Source organism: Bison bison, unplaced genomic scaffold (assembly GCF_000754665.1).
Source record: "Bison bison bison isolate TAMUID 2011002044 unplaced genomic scaffold, Bison_UMD1.0 scf7180017864486, whole genome shotgun sequence".
Taxonomy (NCBI): domain Eukaryota; kingdom Metazoa; phylum Chordata; class Mammalia; order Artiodactyla; family Bovidae; genus Bison; species Bison bison.
The window spans coordinates 501,581-513,883 of record NW_011495046.1 but is presented as its reverse complement, the minus strand read 5'-3'; positions in this window follow the sequence as shown (position 1 = coordinate 513,883).

The following is a 12,303-nucleotide window of genomic DNA, read 5'->3' as shown; positions in this document are numbered from 1 at the left end:
ACAGCAGATATGCAGATGACACCACCCTTATGGCAGAAAATGAAGAGGAACTCAAAAGCCTCTTGATGAAAGTGAAAGTGGAGAGTGAAAAAGTTGGCTTAAAGCTCAACATTCAGAAAACGATGATCATGGCATCTGGTCCCATCACTTCATGGGAAATAGATGTGGAAACAGTGGAAACAGTGTCAGACTTTATTTTGGGGGCCTCCAAAATCACTGCAGTGGTGACTGCAGCCATGAAATTAAAAGATGCTTATTCTTTGGAAGAAAAGTTATGACCAACCTAGATAGCATATTGAAAAACAGAGACATTACTTTGCCAACAAAGGTCTGTCTAGTCAAGGCTATGGTTTTTCCAGTTGTCATGTATGGATGTGAGAGTTGGACTGTGAAGAAAGCTGAGCCCCGAAGAATTGATACTTTTGAACTGTGGTATTGGAGAAGACTCTTGAGAGTCCCTTGGACTGCAAGAAGATCCAACCAGTCCATTCTGAAGGAGATCAGCCCTGGGATTTCTTTGGAAGGAATGATGCTAAAGCTGAAACTCCAGTACTTTGGCCACCTCATGCGAAGAGTTGACTCATTGGAAAAGACTCTGATGCTGGGAGGGATTGGGGGCAGGAGGAGAAGGGGACGACAGAGGATGAGATGACTGGATGGCATCACCAACTCAATGGATGTGAGTCTGGGAGTTGGTGATGGACAGGGAGGCCTGGTGTGCTGCGATTCAGGGGGTCGCAAAGAGTCGGACACAACTGAATGACTCAACAGAACTGAACTGAACTGAATGTAAGTTTCCATGTTACTCTTTCCGTACATCTCACCCTCTCCTCCCCTCTCCCCATGTCCATACGTCTATTCTCTATGTCTGTTTCTCCATTGCTGCCTTGTAAACAAATTCTTCAGAACCATTTTTCTAGATTCTGTATATGTGCGTTGGAATATGATATTTATCTTTCTCTTTCTGACTCACTTCACTCTGTATAATAGGTTTTAGGTTTATCCACCTCATCAAAACTGACTCAAATGTGTTTCTTTTTATGGCCTAGTAATATTCCATTGTGTATATGTATCACAACTTCTTTATACATTCATCTGTCGATGGACATCTAGGTTGCTTCCATGTCCTAGCTATTCTAAATAGTGCTGCAATGAACAATGGGATACATGTGTCTTTTTCAACTCTGGTTTCCTCAGGGTATATGCCTAGGACTGGGATTGCTGTGTCATGTGGTGGTTTTATTCCTAGTTTTTACTGCCTTCTATAATGGCTGTATAAATTTAGATTCCCACCAACAGTGCAAGAATGTTCCCTTTCCTCCACACCCTCTCCAGCATTTATTGTTTGTAGACTTTTTGATGAGGGCCATTCTGACTGGTGTGAGGTGATATCTCATTATGGTTTAGATTTGCATTTCTCTAATAATGAGCAATGTTGAGCATCATTTCATGTGTTTGTTAGCCATCTGTATGTTTTCTTTGGAGAAATATCTGTTTAAGTCTTTTTCCCACTTTTTGATTGGGTTGTTTGTTTTTCTGGTATTGAGTTATATGAGTTGCTTGTATATTTTGGAAATTAATCCTTTGTCAGTTGTTTCATTTGCTATTATTTTCTCCCATTCTGAGGGTTGTCTTCTCACCTTGCTTACAGTTTCCTTTGCTGTGAAAAAGCTTTAAAATTTAATCAGGTCCCACTTGTTTACTTTTGTTTTTATTTCCATTACTCTAGGAGGTGAGTCATAGAGGATCTTGCTTTGATTTATGCCATCAAGTGTTCTGCCTATAATTTCCTCTAAGAGTTTTATAGTTTCTGGTCTTACATTTATTTCTGGGCTCTCTATCTTGTTCCATTGGTCTATATTTCTGTTTTGTGCCAGTACCATACTGTCTTGATGACTGTAGGTTTGCAGTATAATCTGAAGTCAGGAAGGGTGATTCCTCCAGCTCCATTCTTCTTTCTCAACACTGCTTTGGCTGTTTGGGGTCTTTCATGTTTCCACATGATTTGTGATTTTTTTTGTTCTAGTTTTGTGAAAAATGCCATTGTTAATTTGATACGGATCACATTGAATCTGTAGATTGCATTTGGTAGTATAGTCACTTTCACAATATTGATTCTTCCTACCCAGGAACATGGAATATCTCTCCATCTGTTTATGTCATCTTTGATTTCTTTAATGAGTGCCTTATAATTTTCTGTGTACAGTTCTTTTGTCTCCTTAGGTAAGTTTATTCCTAGATATTTAATCGTTTTTGTTGAAATAGTGAATAGGATTAATTCCTTAATTTCTCTTTCTGATTTTTCATTGTTATTATATAGAAATGCAAGTGATTTCTATGTATTGATTTTATATCGTGCAACTTTGCTAAATTCACTGATTAGCTCTAGTAATTTTCTGAAACTATCTTTAGGGTTTTCTATGTACAGTATCATGTCATCTGCAGACAATGAGAGCTTTGCTTCTTTTTTTCTGATCTGAATTTCTTTTATTTCTTTTTCTTCTCTAATTGCTGTAGCTAGGATTCCCAGAACTATGTTGTGTAATGGTGAAAATGGACACCCTTGTCTTGTTCCTGATATTAGGGAACTGCTTTCCGATTTTCACCATTGAGAATAATGTTTGCTGTAGTTTTATCATATATGGCCTTTACTATGTTGAGGTAGGTTCCTTCTTTGCCCATTTTTTGAAGATTTTTAATCATAAATGGGTGATGAATTTTGTCAGTTTTTTTCTGCAGCTATTGACATTATCATATGATTTTTATCTTTCAATTTGTTAATATGGTGTACCCCATTGATTGATTTGCATATAGTGAAGAATCCTTGCATTCCTGGAATAAACCCAACTTGATCATGGTGTATGAGCTTTTTGATATGTTGCTGAATTCTGTTTGCTAAAATTTTGTTGAGGATTTTTTCATCTATGTTCATCAGTGATATTGGCCTTTAGTCTTCTGTTTTTTTGTAGTATCTTTGTCTGATTTTGGTATCAGTTTGATGATGGCCTCATAGAATGAGTTTAAAGTGTTCCTTCCTCTGCAATTTTTTGAAAGAGTTTTAGAATATAGGCATTAGCTCTTCTCTAAATGTTTGATAGAATTCTCATGTAAAGCCATCTGGTCCTGGGCTTTTGTTTTTTATGAGATTTTTGATCCTAGCTTCAATTTCAGTGCTTGTGGTTGGATTGTTCATAATTTCTATTTCTTCCTGGTTCAGTCCTTGGAAGACTGAACTTTTCTAAGAATCTGTCCATTTCTTCCAGGTTATCCATTTTATTGTGATATAGTTGTTCATAATAGTCTCTTATAATCCTTTGTATATCTGCATTGTTTGTTGAACCTCTCCTTTTTCACTCCTAATTTTGTTGATTTGATTCTTCTCTCTTTTTTTCTTGATGAGTCTAGCTAAAGGCTTGTCAATTTTGTTTATCTTCTCAAAGAACCAACTTTTAGTTTTATTCATCTTGACTATTGTTTCTTTTTCATTTATTTCTGCTCACGTCTTTATGATTTCTTTTCTTCTACTAATTTGGGGGTTCTTTTGTTCTTCTTTTTCCAGTTGTTTTAGGTGTAAAGTTAGGTTGTCTATTGATGTTTTTCTTGTTTTTTGAGGTAGGATTGCATGGCTATAAACTTCCCTCTTAGCACTGCCTTTGCTGTATCAAAAAGGTTTTGAGTTGTCATGTTTTCATTGTCATTTGTTTCTAGAAATTCTTTGATTTCCCTTTTGATTTCTTCAACAACCTGTTCATTACTTAGAAATGTGTTGTTTAAACTCCATGTGTTTGTGTTTCTTACAGTTCTTTTCTTGTAATTGATATCTAGTCTCATAGTGTTGTGGTCAGAGAAGATGCTTGATATGATTTCAATTTTCTTAAATTTACTGACGTTTGATTTGTGACCCATGATGTGGTCTATCCTGGAGAATGTTCCATGTGCAGTTGAGAAGAAGGTGTATTCCGCATTTGGATGGAATGTCCTGAAGATATCAATGAGATTCATTTCATGTAATGTATCATTTAAGACTTGTGTTTCCTTATTAATTTTCTGTTTTGATGATCTGTCCATTGGTGTGAATAGGGCGTTAATGTCTCCTACTATTATTGTGTTACTGTAGCATTCCCATTTTTCCCCCTAGTTCTTTTGTCCTATTGAGTTTTGTGTGGTTCTATATATTCTTTTCCATTGATCAGGTGGTCCTTTCACTCTCAGCTGATGTTCTCCTTGCATCTCTGTGTCTGAAGGTATACCTCTGAGGTATCCATGGAGAGAGATGTATTCCACATCACCTACTCTTCTGCCATCTTGTTCTCCATTATTTTTTAATGGAATGAATTAAGTAAAAATTTAATATTAAGACCATGTTCTAGTTATGTGGCTTCTGTGAATGCAGTGAAATATCTAAGATTTGTAGACTTATACTATATAAGCACCTGTCATGTAACTATTTGTACCAATTATGTATGCATATTGAATATCTAAGAGTATTTTATTTACCTATGTATTTTATCTTCCTGCTAGCTATCTATCTCCTGCATACCTCTCTCTCTATTGTTAGTATGTACTATCCTTTTGAGAATGAGAAAGAAAACAGACAAATACTACTGATTAAGCAATGGACTCTGAGGTTACTTGTTCAAAGTTAAAACACTGTATGCTTTGGAGAAATGACTTATATTGCTTTAGTTGAGAATTGAGCCTACATTGCTGCCTTGTTTGGGCTTGGTAGAGATTTTGCTGTTATTTCCCCAGTAACTGAGATGACAATAAAGAAATTTTATTTGCAGCTTCAGATGCAGATTCAGTATAGATTCCTAAGCACATATTAATTTATTCACAGCTTCCTCTCTAACATATTTCTCTGTTCCAACCTCCATATCCACCTAGTATAATTGTTATTGTTCTGATTTGTAGGTGTCACTTCTCATTTCTACACTACAGGCTACTTATTTGTCTAAAGCCAGACACTGCGTAACTCCCAAAGAGTTAGAGAAATGTCTACCAGTGTCCAGAACATCATCATTTGTCAGCATATTATGTTTCTCATTTATCAGCTTTTTTTCAAATTTAGCAGTTAGGCTTTTGCCTCCAAAATCACCAAAAATAGCATCAAATCCTGAGTGCGTCAGTAGTATAAGAACTTTAATATCTGTTCTAGAAAAGAGTTACCACTTATCATATTATAAGTGTTCAGAAAGTATACAATGATAATTTTGTATCCAGTTGAAAATACATTATTAGTGTGTAATTATTCCCTATTGAATTTATTTCTGATCTGGATATATTATTTATGGGTGAGAATAAAGGAGAAAATCACTCTTTGTTTGCTCATTTTACCTCTTTATGATTTCTCCAAACTACTTAGTTTTTGGAGGATGGCATTTTGAGATAATGAACCCTGGAAAGTACCTGCACTATATTCAGGGCATTTATTTGAAATGAATTAAAGTTCTTGAAGATTCTATTGTATTCTTTCTTTATCAAGCATTTAAGAAATTTCTCAATTCCTGTCAAGGCAGTTAATGTTTCTTATTCTGAGGTTGATGTAAAATGCTGCAAAACAACTTCAGGAGAGTATGGTGGCAATCTCCATACTGTCAAAGAGAAGTGATCCACATTTATGATAAAGTAGTTATTTACTGTAAACTTGTAAACTCATTTGTCATTTGTAGTTTTCTATTCAATCATTACACTTTAAACAAAAGAAATATAAATAGGTAGAAAAAGAAAATCAATGGATATTATCACTGTATTAATTAAAACTATTTTGAAAATGGCCACATAACTTCCAGAAAACACCTCAGAGTTGTAACTGAAATCCTACAGATTTTTGTCTTCATTGCCCATGTTTTCAGATGCTGAAGCAATATAACTCACTTCATGGCAGTAAACAAAAAGTGTTTGTTAAAGTAATCTACTTGCCCAACATGACCTAACGGTGTTCTATTTTTTACACTGTCTTTGTATCTACACAGATACAAGCTTCTGTGTGTTTCTCAGACAGATTAGGTCCCAGAAGGGAAGTGTATGGGCAAGCAATGAAAGAAGCTTTGAAATCAGCTGGCTTGTTTGTGAGTGGTCCATTCTAGTACTTCTCTTGGGCTCAAATTTTATACTTGTGATGAAATGAGAGGATGAGGACATGGAGATTGAGTTGGTAAATTCTGTGGCCAAAAGAGGAAAAAGAATTACATATCCTTAAAGAGAACATGCTCCTTCTGATCTTAGCTTTAGTATTGAACAACTTCTCCATTTCACAGATAGGATGAAACCAATTAAGAACCATCAAGAGCTAATATACTCATTGTGAAGATTTTCTTATCTTTTTCTCTTGTATATCCTCTGGCATGCCGTGTTCTGCCATTTGTTCATTTATACTCAAATGGAGCTTCTCAGAAGTGGTACTACTGACATTTTGGATGAGTTAATTCTTTTCTGATGAGTGAAGACTGGGCTGTTTTTGGCATTATACCCTGTTAAGTAGCAACTCTGACTTTTGTTTACTAGATCTGAATAACACAGTTCTTCCCTACCCTAGTTATGACAACCAAAAATATCTCTTTGTTGCTATTCAGTTGCTAAGTCGTGTCTGACTCTCTGTGACCCAATGCACTGCAGCATGCCAGGCTCCTCTATCTACCAGTCTCTCCTGTAGTTTGCTCAAATTCATGTCCATTGAGTCAGTGATGCTGTCGAACTACCTTATTCTCTGCCACCTCCTTCCCATTTTGTCTTCAGTCTTTCCCAGCATCAGGGTCTTTTCCAGTGAGTTGGCTCTTTGCATCACATGGCCAAAGTATTGGAGCTTCAGCATCAGTCCCCAGTGAATATTCAGGGTTGATTTCCTTTAGGATTAATTGATTTGATCTCTTTGCAGTCCAAGGGACTCTCAAGAGTTCTCCAGCACCACAATTCAAAAACATCAATTCTTCAGTACTCAGCCTTCTTCATGGTCCTTCTCTCACATTTGCACATGACTACTGGAAATACCATAGCTTTGAGTATATGGAGCTTTGTCAGCAAAGTGATGTTTCTGATTTTTAATATTCTTTCTAGATTTGCCATAGCTTTCCTTACTAGGAGCAAAAATATATATATATATATATATTGCCAGATATTCCTTGAGATATTTGCAAAAGATCCCTTCAAGTCACCCCTGGTTGAGAACTATTGTACTAAAAGAATAATTCTAAAAACTGCATTAAGTGTGGTGATCTAGCTGCTCTCTTCAGATCTCAGTTGTTCAGCACAGTAAAAGTTTATGTTCACTTTACCATTATATGCATATATTCCTTGTCAGACAGCCTTCCATAATGTAATGAAGAAATATAAGCCCCTTATATTTAATAGATATACCTTTTGCAAGGGGCTTTGAGTCTTTTCTATCCTGTGAATGGAAAAAGATATCAGGAAAAAAAAACTGCTCAATTGTTAACTACATTGGTAAGGAAAGGGCATGCACATTGTATCTGCTTACATTCTGTTGAGAAAAGTAGCCCTTGGCATCACATTGATGAATATGAACTGGAAAATCTAGTCCCTAAGTGGGCAACCATTTCCAAGCAATTATTCCACCCTACTCATAAAGAAAAAAGAGCAAAACATTAATCCTTGAGAAATAAGTGGTATGTCACTTATTCTTCTTTGCTGCTTTACCACAGAATAATTTTTTCTTCCCCATGGACCCCTTTAGTTGGGACTGTTGATAGATGTTTGGGAGAGGAACTAAATTGAGGTGCCACTGGCAGAAGGCGTTCTAAGATATTTACCCTAAAGAGAAGGAAAAAAGTCTTTGAAACCTATAGACACTATAGTTCAACAGTTTGTTGTTGCTCAGTGGTGTCTGACTCCTTTGCAACCCCATGGACTGCAGCATGCCAGGCTTTCCTGTCCTTAACCACCTCTCAGAGCTTACTCAAACTCATGCCGATTGAGTCAGTGATGCCATCAAACCATCTTGTCCTCTGTCATCCCTTCTCCTCCTGCCTTCAATCTTTCCCAGCATCAGGGTCTTTTCTAATGAGTCAGCTCTTCCCATCAGGTGGCCAAAATATTGGAGTTTCAGCTTCAGCATCAGTCCTTCTAATAAATATTCAGGATTGACTTCTTTTAGGATTGGTTGTATCTCCTTGCTGTCCAAGGGACTCTCGAGAGTCTTCTACAACACCACAGTTCAAAAGCATCAGTTCTCTGGCACTCAGCTCTCTTTATGGTTCAACACTCACATCCATACATGACTCCTTGAAAAACGTAGTTTTGTTGGCAAAGTAATGTCTCTGCTTTTTAATATGCTGTCTAGATTGGTCATAGCTTTTCTTCCAAGGAGCAAGCATCTTTTAATTTTGTGGCTGCAGTCACCATCTGCAGTGACTTTGGAGCCCCAAAAACAAAGTCTGTCACTGTTTCCATTGTTTCCCCATCTATTTGCTATAAAGTGATGGGACCAGATGCCCTGATCTTAGTTTTCTGAATGTTGAGTTTTAAGCCAGCTTTTTCACTCTCCTCTTTCACTTTTATCAAGAAGCTCTTTAGTTCCTCTTGCTGTGTGCCATAATGGTGGTGTCGTCTGAGGTTACTGATATTTCTTCCAGCAATTTTGATTCCAGCTTGAGCTTCATTAAGCCCAGAATTCCACATGATGTACTCTGTACTCTGCATAGAAGTTAAATAAGCAAGATGACAATATATAGCCTTGACAAATTCCTTTCGCAATTTGGAAAAAGTCCATTGTTCCATGTCTGGTTCTAACTGTTGCTTCCTGATCTGCATACAGGTTTCTCTGGAGGCAGGTGAGGTAGTCTGGTATTCCCATCTCTTAAAGAATTTCCCACAGCATATTGTGATCCACATAGTCAAAGGCTTTAGTATAGTCAATGAAACAGAAGTAGATGTTTTTCTTGAATTCTCTTGCTTTTTCTATGATCCAACAGATGTTGGCAATTTGATCTCTGGTTCCTCCACCTTTTCTAAATCCAGCTTGAACATCTGGAAGTTCTTGGTTCATGTACTGTTGAAGCCTGGCTTGGAGACATTGAGTTCCACAATTAGACTAATAATAAACAGATTTTTTGAGACACTTCAATGTCTACCATATTATATATTCATCCCAAAATAATTTAAATGTGCATTTTTTAAATTGAATATAGTCTACCATATACTGGTTTTAAAAGAACAGAAGTCTGAAATTGGATTTTGAGTCTGTACTACCTGGTTTATCGTTTGCTCAGGACATTGAATTTTCCAGCATGCCTTTTCTGCATGTGTAATAGGCATAAAACCATGTCTCTTAACAAGAGTTATAAGTTTATTTGAAAAACTCTGCATTGTAGCTAACTTCAAGATATATTTATATCACACTGCTTATTATGAGTAGTGTCGAGCTGGTGACTGGTTACATACTGGTCTACTCTCCATTAGAGAGAAAGATTCTGAATTATCTGAGGACAAACAGTCTTAAAAGCTGCATGGCAATCAGTGAACCCAGGGAATATTTGGACGTATTTGTGGAGACTTCAGTTGGGCTGTATAAAAGGAATCTCCTTTATGATGCAAAGACTATAAATGCCTCTGTGATAATAGGTAAACTATAAGGAAGATGAAATTTTTTTAATTTATTTTTAATTGGAGGATAATTGCTTTACAGTGTTGTGTTGGTTTCTGCCATACAACAGTGTGAATCAGCTTTAAGTATACATATGTCCCCTCCCTCTTAAACCTCCCTCTCATCCAGCCCCACAATCCAACCTCTCTAAGTTGTCACAGAGCACCAGGTTGAGCTCCCTATATAACAAAGCAACTTCCCACTAGCTGTCTGTTTTACATTGGGTAATATATATGTTTCAATGCTACTCTCTCAAAGGCAGATGACTTTTTATAAGTTTTCTCTGGTGGAGATTGGAAGAGTTATGAAGATTGGATGCCTCAGTAACATCTTCCTTACAAGGCTCTCAGGGAAACTATCCATGGTTCTGATACTCAATTTCTAACCTTTCTGCATCCAAGGGCCAGTATCCTTATTCTTGATACAATATTTGCCTTGAACATTATCCTCCTGATTATAACTGCCTTTAATTATCACTGTGCTCCAGACCAAAACTAATCTGAGAAATATTTGTATACCTCAAATGGATTCCAACCTAACTTCCATTAACCTTCATAAGTTAATGAGTTACTTTGCTGCCTAAGTTAATCAATGTCTAGCCTGATCTTCACATTCCCCAGATATGGCCCAGACCCTACATTCTGCTTTCACACTTGGATTAATTACACAACAGGCAAAGCATACATTGTGTATATTGCCAGTGGTCAGAGAATTACTTTCATAAGGAATCAATAACTATAGTGTAAATCAAATTAATTTTTATGGTTTGTGACATTTTTAAGTATTTGAGAAGAACCTGATTGTGAAACACAGGTAAATCTTATGAATAACTTGATATATTATATGAGCAGTGATTTGCTTGTAAATTAGTACTTCTACTGATTGTTCAGGTTTCCTATCTCAGCCAAGAATCCCAGCAGAGTAAAATAATATTTTAACAGATGATGACATCACATGGGCTATGTTGATTCTTACTATGTTATCTCACAGATTCCACTGTCATGTAAATGCTCTACTTTGGAAACAAGAAAAGGAAAGATGAGAATTCTGTTTTGGCATTGTGGTTTGATTATTCTCTTCAACAACTTTTAAGCCTATGAAGTGTATAATTTATGGCAAGCACATGAAACTCATTACCTGTACTAAGAAGAACAGTAATTCACAGAGTTGATTCCAATTAAAGAGTCAGTTTTTAACAGCCAAGGGCACAAATAAGCCAACTTGAGGAGTACTGATCAGGGGGAATTGCAGCATTGACACTGACCAGAAAGTGTATGTTTGCTACCCAATAAGAATCAAATCCAGTAGCAAAAACACTAGGCAGATTCCTTAAAACAAAACAGAGCATACTAGGGTAACAGGACCTAAAACTTACCTAAGAACTAATTTAGATTAAATCAAGTATTCTCAAAGTAAGGAAAAATGGAGTAACTGGCGGGATGATGATTTACCTAAGACATTATTTTCATTTGCATCCGATTGACCTTTTTTTCCAAAATATGACATAAAAATAAACCTGATGTTTATATCTCTTAATGAATATAAAATTTAAAAATATTTTTTAATCTATTTCATTAAATTAACAGTAGTACCACTACTAAGCTTTGCAGCATTTACAAGCACGTGTATATTTCCCCTTGGTGAACTTCCCATAAGAAGTAATACAATATTGTAAACTTTAAAAATAAAATAAAATTAAAAAAAGAAAAAAAAACAAAAGAAGTTTACTGATTGTTCAGATTTCTTATCTCAGCCAAGAATCCCAGCAGAGTACAATAATATTTTAACAGATGATGACATCACATGGGCTACTTTGATTCTTACTATGTTATCTCACAGATTTCACTGTCATGTAAATGTCCTACTTTGGAAACAAGAAAAGGAAAGATGAGAATTCTTTTTTGACATTGTGGTTTGATTATTCTCTTCAACAGCTTTTAAGCCTATGAAGTGTGTGAAGAAATGTGATAAGAAAGCCTTCCTCAGTGATCAATGCAAAGAAATAGAGGAAAACAACAGAATGGGAAAGACTAGAGATCTCTTCAAGAAAATTAGAGACAGCAAGGGAACATTTCATGCAAAGATGGGCTCGACAAAGGACAGAAGTGGTATGGACCTAACAGAAGCAGAAGATATTAAGAAGAGGTGGTAAGAATACACAGAAGAACTGTACAAAAAAGATCTTCACAACCAAGATAATCATGACAGTGTGATCACTCACCTAGAGCCAGACATCCTGGAATGTGAAGTCAAGTTGGCCTTAGAAAGCATCACTACGAACAAAGTTAGTGGAGGTGATGGAATTCCAGTTGAGCTATTTCAAATCTTGGAAGATGATGCTGTGAGAGTGCCGCACTCAACTGCCAGCAAATTTGGAAAACTCAGCAGTGGCCGCAGGACTGAAAAAGGTCAGTTTTCATTCCAATCCCAAAGAAAGGCAATGCCATAGAATGCTCAAACTACTGCAGAATTGCACTCATCTCACATGCTAGTAAAGTAATGCTCAAAATTCTCCAAGCCAGGCTTCAGCAATATGTGAACTGTGAACTTCCAGATGTTCAAACTGGTTTTAGAAAAGGCAGAGGAACCAGAGATCAAATTGCCAACATCCGCTGGATCATGGAAAAAGCAAGAGAGTTCCAGAAAAACATCTATTTCTGCTTTCTTGACTATGCCAAAGCCTTTAACTGTGTGGATCACAA